The 18,871-nt window shown below is 37.4% G+C and overlaps 1 long non-coding RNA gene and 1 other non-coding gene across 2 annotated transcripts in view; one reads left to right on the forward strand and one right to left on the reverse strand.

The window, feature by feature from the left end:
* The first annotated feature begins 2,626 nt into the window (after positions 1–2,626).
* The window catches only part of LOC119694909, a 37,066-nt gene continuing 20,821 nt past the window's right edge, over positions 2,627–18,871 (forward strand). The window contains exon 1 of the long non-coding RNA XR_005255010.2: positions 2,627–3,138. This is a non-coding gene — a long non-coding RNA (uncharacterized LOC119694909). The remainder of the gene's footprint in view (positions 3,139–18,871) is intronic.
* On the reverse strand, positions 5,687–5,758 carry Trnam-cau. The gene has a single exon. It is a non-coding gene; the product is annotated as a tRNA-Met (tRNA).

Genomic DNA, 18,871 nt, shown 5'->3' on the forward strand with positions numbered 1-18,871 from the left:
TTTTTATTTTATTGCAAATCATAAACATCCTAACTAATATTATAAATGCGAAAGTAAATGTGTCTGTCTGTCTGTATGTCTGTCTTTCTTTTACTCTTTCACGCCAAAACTACTAAACGTATTTGAATGAAATTTGGTATACAAGACCCTGAGAAAGAACATAGGGTACTTTTTATCCCGGAAATCCCACGGGAAAACTTTTTAATGCGAAGCGAAACTCACGGGAACAGCTATTTTCTATAATTTCTAAAATTTCTTCACTTATCAAAGTAATGCTGCAAGATACTGCAAATGGGCCGTAGTGATCATTAGATCTATACTCTAGGCACACATTGATTTCGATCTACAATATTAAAAATGTTCGACCGGTACCTATCGAATAACGAGACAAGTGCTTTATAGTCATAACTGTGCATACAACAGCAATCCTTCGCTCCAAGACTACACATCCCGCCCATTCCCAGATAAGGGAGCTTCGCCAAACAGCTTAGAGATTTGAATATTTTTATCTAGTTTATTTTCAAATATTAATGCCGTTTGCAGCATTAAGAGCATTATGGACACACCCTTGTTTATGTTTGCGAATTTGCATCACAGGGAAGTGCTTTGCATCCGCGGATCAAACAGAAGCATTATTTTAAAGTATTACGGCTCGGGCGTGGGGCGCCATCAAAGGGTCACTTCCGCTTCTGAGTGTCTATGAGTACGTGCACTCGTATCTGTCTAAAATGTGGACATCAACGATAAAGTGAAAATTCCTTACTTATATGTATATATTTTAGTACGAATGAATTGAATTTGTGCGAAACGCCCTCCGGTACGTTGCACCTGGTAAAGCTTACCAGCTATCTGTCTAAGGTGCAATATCTGTCTAATGTGAATGGCCGGGGACCGAGTCTTGTGGCGCTCCTTGGGAAAGGCCACAATTTATACATGTAGGCCACATACATCAGCTATTCCACACAATTATTATAAATAGGTATGAGGTAGTTCATTCCAAAACAGCGATACGGCTCGCGACTTATCTCGTAAGTATTTAAATTCAGTGAATAAAACGGATGGCTTGCTTGCGAATTGCGAATCACCTCTAACTACCCCTTCGAGGCTAAGCCGTGGGCAGTATAGGTATTGTAGTCCTTTCTTGCCAATTCTTCTTCGTACAAACTAATTTACACCGAAGATGCAAAAGGAAAACTACCCCCAGGTTTAGGCAAATCAATAAAAACCCAATGCATGGGTCCGCGTATCCTACAGCCGCTACATCTATAGCCACCGATAGTGAAGCGATGTCTGCCCATAATATTCTTTGGGGTGCATCTCATTTGGCTAAGAACCTGCCTTTGTCAACAAACTTGGGGTAGAAAATCGATATTAGCCGCAAACCGAGGCCTCTGATCGCGACTGTCTTGTCCGTGCTCATTTGTTCACTTTGCATTTTGAATTGGGATTCTAATTTCGAAACTTTTTTCTTTTGCACACTATTTTAAGGTTGTATCCTACTCGTAGTCGTAACCTAAGTATAAAATTAGGTAGCGATACTGTGTAGGTTCACTCTGAATTTCATGGAATTGATTCTGAACACCTAATGTGTGGAGATGAAAATAGCATAAACCAGACATTATCATTCAATATTCCGGCATTCAAATCATTTTGGTTTTTAACCAAAATTCAATCGATTATAAAGCAAAACAACGTACTCATAACTTGTCGTTGTTACTAAAGAACATAATATTATCCAAGTAGGTAAGTAGGTTTGCGAAGGCATAATTAAATGATTACAATATCTCATTGAATAACCAGCACTATGGTAATGAGCCGTAATCACACGTTATCACTCGCGTCTACACGCTCGCCAAATGATTGATTTTTATTTATTCGCTAAATGTTTTATTAGAGTTATCGTTATACTATGCTATTTACATATTGTTTATATGTGTAATTTCTTTGGTCGGATGTATAATTAATTATTTAATGTTATATCGTGTTAAGTATGCATATCAATGTCTAATTGAATTATCTATAAACGCGATTTACTAGTAATGAAATGAGTTCTCTTGTTCACTGGTTTTTACTACCGAAAATATTTCTTCTGCTCTACCAAAGAAAACACTAGCTCATTTTCTGGAATGCATAATAATATAAGTACTTACTACATTAAATTTATTTTTACAATTTAACAAACAATGATTCGCAAACAGTGAGCTATGCAAACTTCGCTGAAATCAATTCTCATGATATAATTTCTTTTTAAGCCATCGTGTAGCTGTTTGAGATGCGGGTGGCACACATCTCACACCTCACGCGGCTCCGGAAGTGCTATAAGCCGACTGCAGCAAGGCTGGCCGCTAATCCACGTCACTTCGGCAATGGAAAGAAACAAATGAAGTGTTGTGACGTGCATCTGCCGACTTCATTTTAATCGCTTTATTTGAAGAGCATGCAGTTCTTATTATTATTTATGAAGCAGGTATGATCGCCTTATTCGTGTGTACAGTTGCTAGCTTTAGCTTTAATTAATTGAAATAATATTATCAACAGCTATGTAAATATTTGTTTCTGTAATTATAATGTTCACATAGTTTTTTTGACCTACTGAATAAGTTCCAAGTTTTATCGCAATGCAAAAAGCTCTCACCGAAATGCCTTCCGAATTCAAATCAGACACCCGGCTGGTTTATTACGTCGATATGTAAATTCTGTACAGCGTCACTACCCTTATAAAGGCCCTGTTTGAATTGAAAATTTAGTTGAACGAGCGAGAGTAAGCCGCATTCAGCCAGTACGGCCACGTCTTTCAGCCAACTCGCTGCTCCTGAACGCTTTCACGCCGTGAAAAAGTTAAAATTCTAAATTTAAAAACCTGTTACCGCCAAAATGTTCCCGTGTTTGTTTTCAGCCAGGTCTATGACCAAAGGAGGTCGTCATTGTGTGTTGTCGCTGACTTTTACTGAACTGACAATATTAGTGGTCGGAAAATCCCGCGTTCGTTGGAAATCGTCACGGAAACGACACGCTGAAACGATTACAGCCTGAAAAGTGACATACCACGTGGCGTTTCAATCTGTCAAAACATGACAGAGATAGAAGATCGTGGGAGGGAGAAGACATGATGGCTACCAAATAATGGAGATAAGTACGGTAAGTAAACAATAATAATATTTCCTTAAAGATAGCTTTTTAGTTACTTTTATAAAACGGCTGCTATACGGGTATATTTTTATGATAGACTAACATAGTAGAGGAAAAACCTAGTTATTGATTACCAGCCGCGCACATTTGTGACGTCACGTCGATTGTCAATACGAAACAAAATGGCGGATTACGTAGTAGTGCACGCACGACCACAACAAACATGCTGGGAGCATTTTTATCAGTGTCCGAGTCGAAGGTGTTATGTTGTATATAAAATACATTAAGCCTAAGCAGTTGAAGCGTGTCACGCTATAACTATTGAGGAATTTAATAAAGCGTGGTATTTGTGTTTAGAAAGAGACAGCGTGACCTCATCAGACCCGGAGTGCGGAATGGCATGCAGACACTATACGTGACGGGCCGCCAGTCTGCAACCTTATACTTTACTGCTATTGCTTACCGAATACCGACCTACAACTTTGTTTTAAATGGTTTTGATAAATTATATACCTTCTAAGAAAATTTATGTACTCAATTATTTTTTATTTATTTTTACCAAAACTTAATTTACTTTAATCCACCGAACTTTAAGACTAACAATATCAAGTAGACTTTAATAAAGTAATTTACAGAAGTAATGAAGCCGTCCAACTCGGTAAGTAAATGATTGCAATAAACTGTGGCCGTTAAAATATAAATTAATATAGATGTGCCGACATTATACATAGCGGTGCGTCATTAGGGAACATCAACCCTTTGCAGGGGAGAGCTGGGGAAGGGCGATGGTTATTTAGTTGGTTTTCGTCACTTCTGTCTATTTATTACATAGGCTTTTAATTGGGAAAGTCTGAGGAAACTTTTGCTGATTATTTATTAATAAATGAGTCCCCCCATCCCTTTCCCCCATTGATATTTTCTGAAATACTTACCTACAGCATGCTAAGATGCAATGCTTATTTAATTTATATATATATATTGAAAAATTTACAAATTAGATATTAATTGCTAAGTTAAAGGGTACGTATGAAGGATCTAGTTTTTTATCTATTTAGTACCTAGGGTGCCTAGACACTAGACAGCTCTTACTAATAACATCTTGACTGCAACCACCAAAGACCTCACACACCTTGCCATTGCCACCCACGACACACACACGCGTATCCCGCGTCAGTCAGCCCTCAACCTGCTGGATCAGGGCATGCAGCGGGTCTTGCGGGGTCCGTAGCCCGCGGCCGACATTACCATAACAAGCCCCCATTAGAACCCTCGCGCGGAACCCTAACGATCTTTTGTTACACTACAACTAGAATTTGACGTGCCAACGCTTCGTTTGTCAATTTCTATCGATTACTGCCGGGCCCGCGCGCCGCCGCAGGCCAATTTCGAAGGGTACGTAGGTACTATTTTTCGTCGCTAACTAGATAACAAGTGGTTTTAAATTCGTATTTGCATAATAATGCGCGTGATGAGCGGCTGGGGAGGGGGAGGGGAGGTAATGAAGTTGTCAGTGACGTCACACCAGCGACCGACTGCGACTGTCTGTCAATATTCATTGCTGAGCGACACTCAAAGTGTTAAAGGTGTTAAAATAGTCTACAGGTTGACGTAAATAGTGCACCAACGGAATGTAGGTAGGTGTCTCAGGGGATCAATCTGAACGTTTGTTCTATGAGATTTGGAAATTCGCAAAAAAATACATATATATTCTTCTCCATAGAACCTTCACCCCCTTTCCGCTGGTCCACTATTTACGGGACATCCTGTATAAATGATACCTACTTTTGCAATAGCTACCCAACATTCATAATTTGTAGTTATGTTATTTGAGCGAGTTCCACAAAGCTTTGCAATTTACCGCTCTACTATCAGTGTTTTAACTAAAAACAAAACCAACTAATTTATATGCGGCAGTAAAACTGCAAAAAATGTTGTGTTATTTGCGTTGATCTAACTAGGTAGTGTGCGCATCAAAAATAAACTAAACCATTTTCCTACAACACAGGAAAAACTCACAACCAGTGTGCTTTCAGCTTCACGTGGTGGCACCACTGTCTTCATGAAAATGCCGCAAGCGAAAAATAAATAGTATCTAGATCAAACTTACTTCAGGAATCTAGGACGTATTAGACAAATAAATGAATTATCATGACTTTCTTTATTTATTTATTGTTGAGAATGAAAATTAGGATCATGATGTAAAAGTTTCACATTTAGGTACTTATGTTTTATTTAACTATCCAAAACAATTGGTTTAGTGTTATTTTAAAACGTTAGTACATTCCGCTTTCCCTCCACAACATGGTTTGCATTTACACCGATGTTAGTTTTTAGTCTGTGTACGGAGGCCGGGGGCGCGCGATTAAAAAAACATTTGAGATAGGCCCGTTCCGAGGCACGTGCTACAAATTATCAACATCCCATGATAAAACAAACGCACGCGTGGTCGAAGCCAGTTAGGTGATCCGACGTATTTTGTTATTTATTATTTTCAAGCAGCTTAAAAAAATAGACGTTTTTCTAATGACAATAAACAAAAAAAAAACAAAAAGTGATCTAGCAGAGCGTGGTTTCGATCCACGGACCTCTGGGTTATGGGCCCAGCACGCTTCCACTGCGCCACTCTGCTTCGTGCCAGAAGTGGCGAAATAATAGTATATAAGCCGAAAGCGTGACTTACGCCGTTTTTGAAGACTATTTCAAGCATTTTAAAAATAGACCACGATTAGATAACGTTCTAAACTAACGGCAACCTAAGCGTGAAACTAACAAAAGTTAGTTCTTTAGAATATGCATAGATAAACAGTAGTGATAACAGGAATATACCTATTATAAATGGGACCTAGGACCAGTATCAATGGTAATCCATAGTTCACTCACTGTGTTGTATTACTCTTACAATTCATTCTAACACAACTTGACTAATAATACAATACAAATCAAAACTCTTTGGCACTATTACAAGTGCTAACTGAAGTGTTTTCAAATACACCGTTGAAAGGTTACAATGGATGCTCAAAAATGAATTTTAATGAATAGAGTGGAGTATCAGTAGCCTGAGGCTAGGGTTAGTCACGAGTGAATAACTTTGAATGATGCTGGATGGTGCTTCGTTCTATTTCATTTGTTGAGAACCGACGCATATGGGCCATGGGCATGAAAGTAGCTTGATCAATTCGTAAACGGGCAGTTCTTCTTTTTAACCTACATAACTTAGTCTCCATCAGTTGTGAAGAAAAAATCATGAGTTTTTCAAATATTTATTTATTTATTTATATTTCAGCGTGCATTGTACTAAAAACACAACGGCTGTGCACGTTTACAAAAATATAAATTTATATTTTTGTATTTAAAATTACGTTACAGAGTGGTAAATCCGCGTGACAGAGGTGTATTTCATACGAATCTTGGCTGTCTCCCGCCACTTCATCCTGCGCATATTCGATAATGTTACAAAAAATATATATGACGACATAAAATATAAAAATTTATTTAAACTCCAAATATATATTTTTTAATTATTTCAGAAATATTTAGACACCGCGTATCGGCCACCCGCAAAGTGTGACAGGAGGTGCGTGTGTTTATTCGGCGACAGCTTCGTCACGTAGGTAATTGTTAAAATAAAATACAATTAAATTATTATTTTGTTATTTACTCATTGGTAATAACAATTACTTTGCAATCAACATATTAATATTACACTTTATGTTACTGTTTAAATGCTAATCGACTTTGCAACACATTTTACCCCTCTGTCACACGACAAATCTGTCACATTCTTACGAAACACTCCAACCTGAGGAAATTCATCAAAGAAAAATTGAAGAGAAACTACACGTTTTGGTTAAAGTAAGAAGCGAAAGGAACGTCCAATACACTTGCGCTGCATTAATAAAAAGTTTCGTTTGTGAAAAAGGTAATTTCGTGCTATTGTTCTCAAGAACAGACCATGAATGTGGTAGACTGTTTAATATGGTGGAGAATGATTTATCCGATGTTTGATGATAACATTAAAGTCCTTCCAGCTTCTAAGGCAATTAAAAAAGGAAAGAGTATTTTTTTCAAGTTCTAAGAGCCACTGCTGTATTTTCGAAATATGGCTGGTTAAAACTTTAACAAATTACGTAATTTTCCATTAAGTTACTTAAATTTTAGGTTGCCGAAAATATTATTTGTGCAGATAAACACTATTTTATGTAGTTGGAACAAATTTGTCCTTTAAGTTCCTGAAATACGGATATTTCATTCTCCAGAGGTTCTCAAGTGTGATTTCATTAGTTATACTAACAATAAAGATATATCCAGTAATTTTTTTGACTAACTTGAAACCATAATGATTTATAAGTAAGTTACTAAATTATTATTTTTAAATAAAACTGTTTTATTCCAAAACGCTGCCGCATATTTAATAGAATAACAACTATGTCACATCGTTTACCACTCTGTAACGATTGGTGTCTCCTGGTAGTCAACTTATTTTTGGTCGTTTATATGTTCTGTTATAAATAGTGCAACTTTGGAAAAATCATATTAAATTTAGTCATTGATGTTAACGTCTATGCTGTTAATTTTTGACTGTAATTAGTAGCGAAAAAATATTTATAGCAAAAACAAGCTTCATTTTAGCTGAAATTGTGACAGAGTGGTAATAACTACTTAATAAATATTTTGTTATTACTAAAAATCCATTCCTTCATATGTTTTCTAAAATGGTATTTTGTTTATTAACGTATCAAAAAAGTTTCATTTTAATCGACGAAGACTATTTCGATAAAAAAAAATAAAAGATTCTGTGACGAAGGTGTAATTTTCTTTGCCTTATCCACGTATTATGTACTGAAAATCTTGAAAAAATACTTAAACTTCGCGGCCAACCACCTTTTTCGATAGAATAGAAATGTAGCTATCATAAAAATTATTAGAGTTCACCAAAAAGCTAAAGTAATTTTTTTCAAATTCGGGATAATTTTTTATCCATTATGTAGGTTAAAAAGAAGAACTGCCCAAACATCATAGTGACTGAAATTTGTTTATAAAAGAACTAGGTAGGTACAACAAATATATAGCTAAAGAAGCTGTAAGCTTTTGCAAATAAATAGTTCCAACTTTTTAAGTGTGTCTTTCCATTGATTTGTATATTATCCTGCGGGTTGATTGGCAGAAAGTGCTTTTTGCATTAAGTCCACCCTTTGTACTTTTATTTGTAATATTTGTACAATAAAGAATTAAATAGAAAATGATTATTTTGCTTTGCGACAATGGAGTTACAGGTGATATTGGGATTATTATAAGTAATTGAAATGCTAGGTTTGCCGTAGTTTTTCAATCTGATAGTTTTCATTTCTCATCAGCATCACCAGCTTTCTACTTTGGTTGGGCTCAACTTTAAAACTTTCTTGTCGAAAAATTTATATAAATTTTGTAAATAAAATGTATTTTTTTATGAGTTGTCACGGTGCCGCCCTCCCCACATGGTTCCTCGCGCACACCGACATGTGGTCACTCTCATAAATAGCTAATGGCTTCAATAAAACTATAAATATGGAAACATGCTCCCCTGGTAGGAAATGAGATGCCGTATCATCGCCTGGTACCCTGGTAGGGTAAATTTGCTAATAATCGGAACGACACTTATTGGGACAATACCGTTGTAATGGTCCTGTATGGAATTGAAGATTGGCTCGTGTAGCAAAATAAGAAAAGAAAGCAAAACTTTATCACATTAAAAATATTGATGACATAAGCATTAGCGTGAATGTACCTAAATATCACACTTGGCTTCGAGACGAAATCGTTGTTAAGACTGAATCTGAAGAAACTCAAAGACAGACACTAAATATTTTCTGTGTCCTCTTATGGATAACAAAAGTAACGTACTAGGTATCTACACTAATTTGATTAATGCTCTGATTTCTCTGATTTCCTTCCGTTTTTGAGCTAAGTTACCACAGATAGACAATTAGACACTCATTTGGCAGTTGTAATTCAAACGTCTCACTTATTGCACCTCTATTTTCCCTACAGTGGTTATAAACCAGGCCCAATCCTGTCGCCAAGTGCAGACTTCATCAGAGTGCGCCCGCGGAGTTGGAATAAAATGCAACAAGCGCCCCCCGCGGCGCCTCGTCCCCGAGCTGTGCCTCGCAGGGCACACTATTAGTGCGCTTAATCTGAGCAGGGGCGTTTGATTGCTATTTCTTTTACTGCAGCATCTCTCTGTAGCTTTTCTAGCCGTTTGAAAAAAAACAGCTACGAAGTGCTGGAAGGAGAAGGAAGTCGCGCTCCGAAACATCAGGGAATGGACAGGAACTGCCAGTGTTGAAGACCTATTTCACTTGGCAACAAAAGGAAAATAGTATGCGGAGCTGACTGCCAACCTCCAATAGTGGAGAGGCACTTTAAGAAGAAGAAGAAGAAGCTACGAAGTTTTCCTAAAGTACAAGTCGTGCTTGGAGCTCACATTGTAAAAAGTTAGTTCTAAGACTGAAACGCGACTGTTCTAAAAAGCCTGAGACAAGAAAATGTTTGACCATGTTCAGACGTTCAGAGTAAGTGTAGTAGTGGTAATTATCCGTTACAGCGATACGTTACCATGTAGTGTGACATTGTACCTATTTATCCATAAAAAGTACATAAAATACACATGAGTCATAGGCATGTTTATTTTTACTTTATTGTAGTCACGAATTGACGAATATATATTATGTAGTATTGATTATAAATCTTATTTACAAGTCATATCCATATTGACTCACCAGAACAATAATATAACTGAACTATAACTTGTACAAATTTACCTACATAGGTACATTAAATGTATTTAACTGATAAATTAACTTCAACCCAAGTTGCAATTCAGAATCATTCGTATTCAGTATCTTGTTATTGTGATTAAACTCACAAGTGTTAAAAATGTCAACGCTACAAGCTCGACATACGGGTAAGAAATTAGCTGTGTGTCAAAAACTCCACCCCATGGCAAAGGGTTGTGCACTCGAGGGCACATTAATCTCGGACCATAAACCAAAATTAAAACTTTCCGATACATTGCCTCCTCACAACGAGAGCCAGACATTTCTGACTAAATACTCCATATTAAGGTGTCGTTAGTCAAATGTACACGATTCTCCAACTATAAGTGGTAACGGTATGAAATAGCTAACGAATATGAGATCTTATGTCTTATAACAGAGAGCTCATTACGGAGGGACTAAAATGTGATTTAGTGCGTTCGGGTTCCGGAGGAGAAACGATAAAAAAATCTTCATGAATGGGGTTGGCGTGTGACAGTTTTGTTCTACTTTCATAAATTATTTCGGCGATGCCGCGAATTGTTTTACGAGCATTTCTCATATTCTTATTACTTTGTCATTGGTATATTATTTATACTTTCTAACCTATCTCTTTTCCTTCTTCTACATAATAATGTAGAGCTTTTTATTTTTATATTGCAGTTATTTATTCAATATAATATTATTATAACTAAATATACTTTTTGCGGTATCTTTTAAATTTTCATTGCAGTTATTTACATTTTCATACTGCTAGAATTTTTTCTAAGTCGTCCTTTATAATTTAAACCAAATATAATTTTTAGCGTGTTGTTTTTTTAAAAAGTACTTAGTCCTCTGTTTTACGAGGCTCTTAAAAAGCCATTATTTTTGCCGTCGTCATAGTACGGAGTATTATTTTTTATTGTATCTTTCTCTCCCTTGCATCATTCATATAATAGTTGGTCGTCATCAAAAGGGACGTTTAACAAATGATACGACGCACTTCTATTGTTGAATCTTTTGTTATATTGCTGGTGAACTTCTTTAGCATCAACAGAATGGTCTTTACCATTCGCGGCATCGGTTGAAAGTTGAACCTTATTGTTTGTATCGTTAGCTACATTTTGTAGTTTTATAGTATTTGTGGATGCATCGTTTTTATCGTCGGGTGGGTTTCGTGTATGGCTAATAAGTCACATGTGTATAATTATTATTTTATTGCTCGGGTTTGCGAGTCATGAGCGTGTATGTGAGCATGTTTGGGCGCAGCATCCTCGGCTTTCTGTTCGTTTTTGCATTTCATCACTTCGTCATTGTTTTGCCGGAGCGTAGGACGTGTTATTGTTTACGTTTTATTTATTTCGATCCATATCTTTTATGTCTTCGAATAAATCTCTTTTGGTTGTAAAACATTTCTGATGTAGCGATTGAGTGCTATACGATAGAAATTGAATGGAGGTTTATTCTCCAAGTATATCCTGCCTGAGACTTCCTTAACATCGAACCCTATATTTTTAGCAAAGTTATCTAGACCATCAGAGATCCCATCTGAACAGTACAGAATTACAGATCTACTCGTACATTAATGTGAAACAATATTTCTCTGTCATTGCGCTGTTTTACGATTACGAGAACAGTAGCGTTTTGTTTTCGCGCCTCAATCGCCATCTCATTTTATCGATAGCGATCGCCACGTGGCCCATTGTGCCCGGCTCCCAGGACCACGCGGCCCACGGGCCAGGACCACGGTCCACGGCTCGACACGTGTGCTTCATTATTTTCGCGCCTAAATGTTCCGCCATTGCTTTGTCACGAGATTAGGCGTGAGCTGGGGTGCGACTGGTTGAATGCCGGTTGTTTTGGCTTTCGTTTCTAGTTTTGGTTTAATTAGTGGACTCTTTTTATCTGTTGAGATTCTCACGCAGGGTGTTATGGCGGTACGTGTCTGGAAATATTTTAAATTTAGCAATCCTCCCACTGGTATTAAGAATGGAATAATTTAATAATGCTTCTACAAACTTTATATTTATAGTCCATAGTTTATATTGTAGTGCAGCTCATTGCTGTTGGGCTGATTAGATGTGGGAAACTCTGTTAATTACTTAGGTATATCTTGTTTATGAAATTGTTCTTCAGCCACTGAGAGACACAGCATCACACGCCCGGCCCGCAACAATAGCACCAGCGCATATCATGGCTGGTTTGTTTTATTCCGCGTTTTGGCCCCCAGTTAATGTGCCCTATACAAAAATATTGAAACAGAGCCAGACGGCACGTTGCCGGTGGGCGGAGCGCCTTATTTATTATTTTTGTCACCATTGTACTGACGGATTAGAGCTACTATTTAGATGGAATTGGGGATAACTGGCTAATCCCACATTTGCTTCTTTGTGGTCTTTCCGGATCGATTTTTCGCATTGTGCAGCGAGCGCGGACATGGGGGTTGTATAGTTGCAGTTTTACTGTTTAATATTTTTGTAGCTTTGCATGTACCAGTGTACCTACATTATTTTAAAATAATACCGAAGAAAGTGATGGTGATTACTTCGTATTAGATTTTATATACGGTATTTGGTATGAAAGTAATTTAGTCAATTCGATAGATTAGATGGCGCGACCATAATATGTTGGTACCTATGTCCAGAGGATAGCCATGGATAGATCATAGTTATAATAGAATAATATACTTCTTTATATTGATTTTTCAGAACACATAATATCATTTTATGCTTTCGAAATTACTCAATAGGCGCTTCTCTACTCAATAGGTCTTATCGCTAAAAGCGATCTCCTTGTTGTCTGGAATATCACATTAAAACCCAAATCATTTCACATCACAGTCCTAAGACTCCTAAGCACTTCAAAATGGCCGCCAAGATGATTCAAACTACAATAATGAGTCGGTTCTCAATTAGCCACACTACCCCCAAACTGCCGGGTCGCGAGGACCAATTGAATTATCTGATATCTTACAAGTTCGCTTCACTCGATCGAGATATGAATTTGTAATTGGGTCGGATAGAGCTCTCGGTCTGGACCGTAGGTGCATGGAAGTCGGATTGCTTACAGAGAGACTATTGGGTAGGTAGTTAAGGGTACTATTGGTATCCTGAAATTCAATCAAGATCATTTTCTCATTATAACAAAAAGATCTGTTTACATAGATAATAATATGTGTAACATACAATGTATGTACACCAACATAAGTATAATATATGTTTTAGTAATGTACTAAACTATGAGTTTAATACATCATAAAATTACTCTTGGTCAACTTACTTGGAGAAAGAAAACATTTATTCAACACAGTGACATCACCATCAGAAGACTACTAGAGCCCGCGTCGTTATATGATTACGAGACACATAGTATCAATATAAATACTTAAAAACAGTAGAAAATAAATATAAACAGGTAATAATGATGGCGTTGCTGTCCAGAGCGTCAAAATAGAACCAACTCAGTATCCACTACGCACACAGTAGATGCAGATTTTCCATAAACTCAAACCTTTGATGATCTTCACTGAACATCAACCTTGCACTACAAACTCAACCATAGAAGCTGCATTCAAAACACAAAGTTTCCGCATAGCATCAGTATCCAGAAAAATCATTACAAGTGCGGGATTGTTTTGAAAAAGACTCCCTTCCAGGGCCGTGCTGGGCAGCAATCAATACAGGGCCGCACTCGCGCGGAATACTAAACAGGTGCCCCCCGACGTCACGTCCTGCCGGCTCTTATGAAATTGGAGCGTTTTATTTTTCAGGGTAGTTTTTATATTTCTGTTCGGCCAGTGTTTTGGTTTGTCGTACTTTCGGGAGTGCGGGCTGACTAATTGTTGCTGATTGAGGTTTCGTATGGACTGTAGGTTTTGATTTTTATACGGGGATGGTTTTTTTCAGTATGTAGGTCATTGTAGGTTTATGCCAAATCGATATCGGTAGTCGACCGGATGGATAAATAAATTAGTAATATTTTCAGAGATATAAAGTAGTTGCTATAGAAATTAGTTACTTTGTAAAACATTAACATGTATTATGGCGAGGTGGGATGCGCTGAGGTTGCTCCATTATTGTTTTTTTAGCATTTAAAGTCTCATATCAATCTAAAGTAATCAATATAAAGTACTTTCAAACAAAGACGGGTCCCAAACTTGATAGTGGCAACTCGATCCTTGGAGCAGCAAAATTGAAACGCCTTTATTAAACAGAGATCCGAGCCCGTTCCCAACACAAACATCGGCGCAAACACCGAGCCACTTGTCTCGGAAGCCAATCCAATCATCTCAAACAGTAACTATCAGAGATAACAATACTCGAACAACCCTTGAGAATACGGCCAAATCAACTTAACATTTCATTGTGGAAATGCCCTTGTTGACTTTTGACGTTCTCTGTTGCCAGTGTTATCTTAGTTTACTTAATCAGCAGTGGAACGCAGCGGCCGCGGTCTCGTGGGGGCCCTTACGCCAGCTCTGGAGGGGGCAAAAGGGGTTTTCCTTACGAAAATATTCCTTATCTTTTTAATTATGAGCGTGGCCGTTACGCCGGATCATCTGTTTTAATTTTCCGTGTGTCCGTGGGGAGGTGTGTAATAAATTTGATTTTGTAGGTGATATGTGTGTTCGGCGCAGAGCGTTGCCCGTCTGTGTTTGTTTCATGAACTTTGTGGTAAATTGCATGTTTACTGTTTATATTTATGAGTAATATATTCAGAATATAATAATTATCTGTCGTTGCAAGTATTTCTTGATTATGTAGGTATTTTATATCGTATAATAATTGCATGGTATAAATGTCTTATTTATGTGGTGTTCAATATAGTATTTATTTATTTATTTCAATAACTTCGTCTACCCTTACAGCTAAGCCAATACGATAGACAAGTTTACCATAAAAATATAACACTAATATAACAGTAATACTCTCTACTCTATTTTACATATCTGGCATCTATAGTTCCAACGGGAATACCTTTTAAAACAAATCGAAGCTGTCGCAAAAGCTAATATAAAACAAGTAAAATTTTACACTTTACTCGAAGCAGGTACTTGCCATGATAAAAATATAAAACAGCTGATGATTCCCGTTAACAATTCCATTACAGCCGCAACAAGATTCATTGCCAATATAAAAATACAAAATGTCCACATAAAAGTATCCTTTTACTCGGCGTCAAGCGCAAACCCTCAAATCTGGTGTCAGGCTACATCCCATCTGTCATTTCGCGCGCCAACATAAAAACTTAATAAACGATCCGTCACCATAAAATGAGCATTAAAAATCCGACGGACGCTTTTAAAAATGCATCAAGAAATGAAATCGGTAGTTAATTACCAAGAGACTTGGTGGATCAAGTTTCTCTGGGGTGAGTCGCGGCGGGCGCGGGGGGGGGGGGGAGGACGAACTCTGCCACATTTTCATTGGCTAGAAACTGTCTTTGATGTTCTGCCCAGTACTGTAGAGTAGGTAGGTACCTCAGTGATTTCTATAAATTTGTGGAAAGTATCGTAGACATTTCGAAGCGTCTCAAAACATTCTGTGAAAATCCTCTGTGATGAAAACTGCCTTGCCAAAAGAAAACAAACGGTAGATCAAAATATTTAATTACCGCCGTCACCGACAGCTTTGTCTCCAGTATGTTAACCCCTAAACACTTCAACTTCGATATATATGCAAATGTTTACTAAAGCAAAACACATAACAGGTAGGCATGTACCCGCGCGGGTCTGTTCACGAATGAACGGTTGAGTGACTTCTAACGAATCATTCGGCCCCCTCCCCGCTGTTTATCCGTCTACCACCTACCTACGTATCTACTGTCACCGCCAGCGATGGGTAGCTCAGAGAGACCATTGCTAAAACTTCATAATACACACAAGCCAATTTGTGGATTTTTAAAACTAAAATGTCTTTAAATATTAATGGAAACTTTATTGGAAAAGTACTACTTATGTAATTAACTTTAATGCATCCATCTGCTCTGTATGTTTCCTTAACAATAAATAAATAAAATAAAAATAAAGCCTTTTGATCAAAGGTGCTCTTTGCTCAAGTTACCTGAAGGTATCGTGATAGAGATTATAATGATAGGCAGGTTTAAAAACTATTTCGATTATGTAGGTTTGTCAATAGGTACATAGATAATGTAGTGAATTCCTTTCATGAATTACAGTCGTTGTGCATTATTCTATCACTGGTTTCCACTACCCTAAAAAGTGTTCTCTCTAAGATATTCATGTTCGCCTCCAACTGTTCTACCTAAGCAGATATTACACAGTTTGATACGATGGCTATTTACCTACGACCTATGCACGGCTTCCAATTTGGGATTTCCACGTCGGTTCAGCGAGCCCCCGCGAGGGTCGCTCCTCACTGTTAATTGCGTCTTGTCAATGTATGCAGTTATGAATTGAGTCAAGTTTTCTCTATTTGCGAAGGGTTGCGAATTTGAATATTTTACGTTCTTTGATTTATGTTTGATTGTCTTTGAAAAGGTTTGTGGTTTTGTTAGGTGACGAAATTGAATTTCGGATTTAAATCATTTGCAAGCTTTGCAAGCACCAATTTACTTGATAAAATATTAAGAAAATAAATCGTGGAAGCTTATATCTGGTACTATCTTTTTATAACGTTTAAGTATCTACAAAGTGCCTATTAACGTTTATAAAGTACTTATACTAATTTATTCACAATCCACTATGAATCCATCACAGAAACCAGATCAAACAACGTGTTTACACTCCGTTCCGGGCCGACGCGCGTATAGAAAGAGCAAATCAAAATTTTTGCATCGCAAAAGACCAGTTTAAATAATATAAAAGAATAACACGCGGGGGTCCCGCGCTATGCGTAAAAAGTGTCCCGGAGCATCCCGAGGGCACTGACGGACCCGCAAGGGGTATAAAAAGGGAAATGCATCGATTACGAAATTTTGACTTTTATTTCTATCGTTTTTTTTTAGGAAAAACAAACCGTGTATTTTTTTATTCTCCTTATTTTTTTACTGAAAAAATAAACATTTCTTTTTAGTGTGTCAGTGCACCTACAATTTGCACATCCAACGCCATCCAACCAAGTCCAATTACAACGTGAAACATAATCCTCTACAATCTACCAACTACATCTACATCCAACACCTAGAATATGGACCATTCAAAATTTATTTAAGAGTAGGTAACACGTCGGTAATCATAATATATTCAACCCTCGATACTGCCGGGTACAGGGCACGGGGTACAGGGGTGGATATCGGCGTCAGATCAGGCCCACGGGACCTGCTGATTAAAAGCTTTCGAACACCGAAGGATGGATAGTTTGCATATCGCTGTGCTAGAGGGAGAGAATATGACTCAATCATTTTTTCTACAGTTGAAGAAAAATACCTACATGTAAAGAAAGTGTTCTAGAACCTTTATTTAATATAACTTGATGATCTTAGATTTCATTCTCGTATAAATATCGAGGTAAATTTTCAGTTATATTTTAGTAAATTATTTGCCCCGTCCAGTTTTCTAGGCACTTAACATCAGAAAGTCATAACAGGGTAACTTTCATAGCATCTAAGGTATAACTATACTAAAACCCTATTTACCCAGCATATGCAGCTCGCAGACGCAGGTACCAGGGGAGCAGTATCGAGGAGAAGTGTCCCTGGAGTTTTAATTTCTCAATTTGTTCTCGCCCCCCGAGACCGCGCTGCAAACTTCGTTTTAAAGCCGTGACGCGCCGACAGATGGACCCGAGCTTTATGTGTCTTTTAAAAAGTTGTTAAGACCAAATTACAGACCGATTACTTTGTATTTAGGGCCATTTCATAAAATAATTGATACTTGGCAAATAATCTATCATCTCACATTATGTCTAGCTACTAGTAAAATACGAAATTTTACATCTAAGCTGAAAAAATATATGACAAGGGGGTGGCTGAAACATTGTGTCTGCGTCATGTCATTACTCATCCACACCAGTGTCAGTGGCAGACCAAAAAACTACACTTCCTCAAAGAACAGCCCCGGCCCTCACGACGCCCATTCTTCGCAGACGCTCTTGAGATTCGCTCCGCTCGTAAACCACAGTTCGTTTAAAAAACTGGTTAGAAGTGGGTACTGCTTGTTACAACCAGTAGCGAACAGTAGCTGAAGTGAGCCGATTCGATTCGATTGTAAAAATCGATTGCTTCTGTTCTCGATGGATTGTTTTTTATGCGATGTTAATGTCGGCTATTCCTTCTTAAGTGCTGGTCGATGACCAAATCTTGCAAAAGTTTAAAATTTTTAGGCTGATTAGTGATGATTGATTTTTATGATGTTAAAGTTCAATATTAAATTGCATCTTTAAAAAAGAAGTACTTTTACATGAAATTTTGTAGTCAATCAAGTTAAACTTCAAAGAAAAAAGTTCTATAACTTTTTTTCTTCATTCTACATGAGTGTAATCGCTTCTGTAGTCCATTGCCTTAAACCAACTTGGCTTGGAGAAAATGTTTCTTCCTACACAAAGCTAATAAATAAAGAAATTAACCAATAAAAGTTATAATATTGTTAAACTTTTTATGGCCGCTATCAACAATATAAAAATATGATCATGGTAATTAAATTATTTATTGTTAATTAAAGGCACAATATATGTCTACTCTGCCGCACTGAGAGTACTTATGAGACCAACTAGGAGAATGTTCGACTTCAGTCGGTTAGGTTCAACCATAGAACAACGTTCAACACTGCACGATGATTCAATGTGACTGATAGAGAATCTTTCCCGTCATAATTTCCCACAGCTGCAAAACAAACTGACAACTCAATCAAAAATCACCATCTGATGTCCCTCTGAGCTTTCAAAGTTATCTTTTTATCTTTAATTAGGATTTCGTCACCTCAAAGGCAAGCACGTTATTGAGTTATCCAACACTAGGGGTGGCTCAGTCCACACTGCCATGCCGAAATCCTATCACACACGCCGACG

Source organism: Plutella xylostella, chromosome 22 (assembly GCF_932276165.1).
Source record: "Plutella xylostella chromosome 22, ilPluXylo3.1, whole genome shotgun sequence".
Taxonomy (NCBI): domain Eukaryota; kingdom Metazoa; phylum Arthropoda; class Insecta; order Lepidoptera; family Plutellidae; genus Plutella; species Plutella xylostella.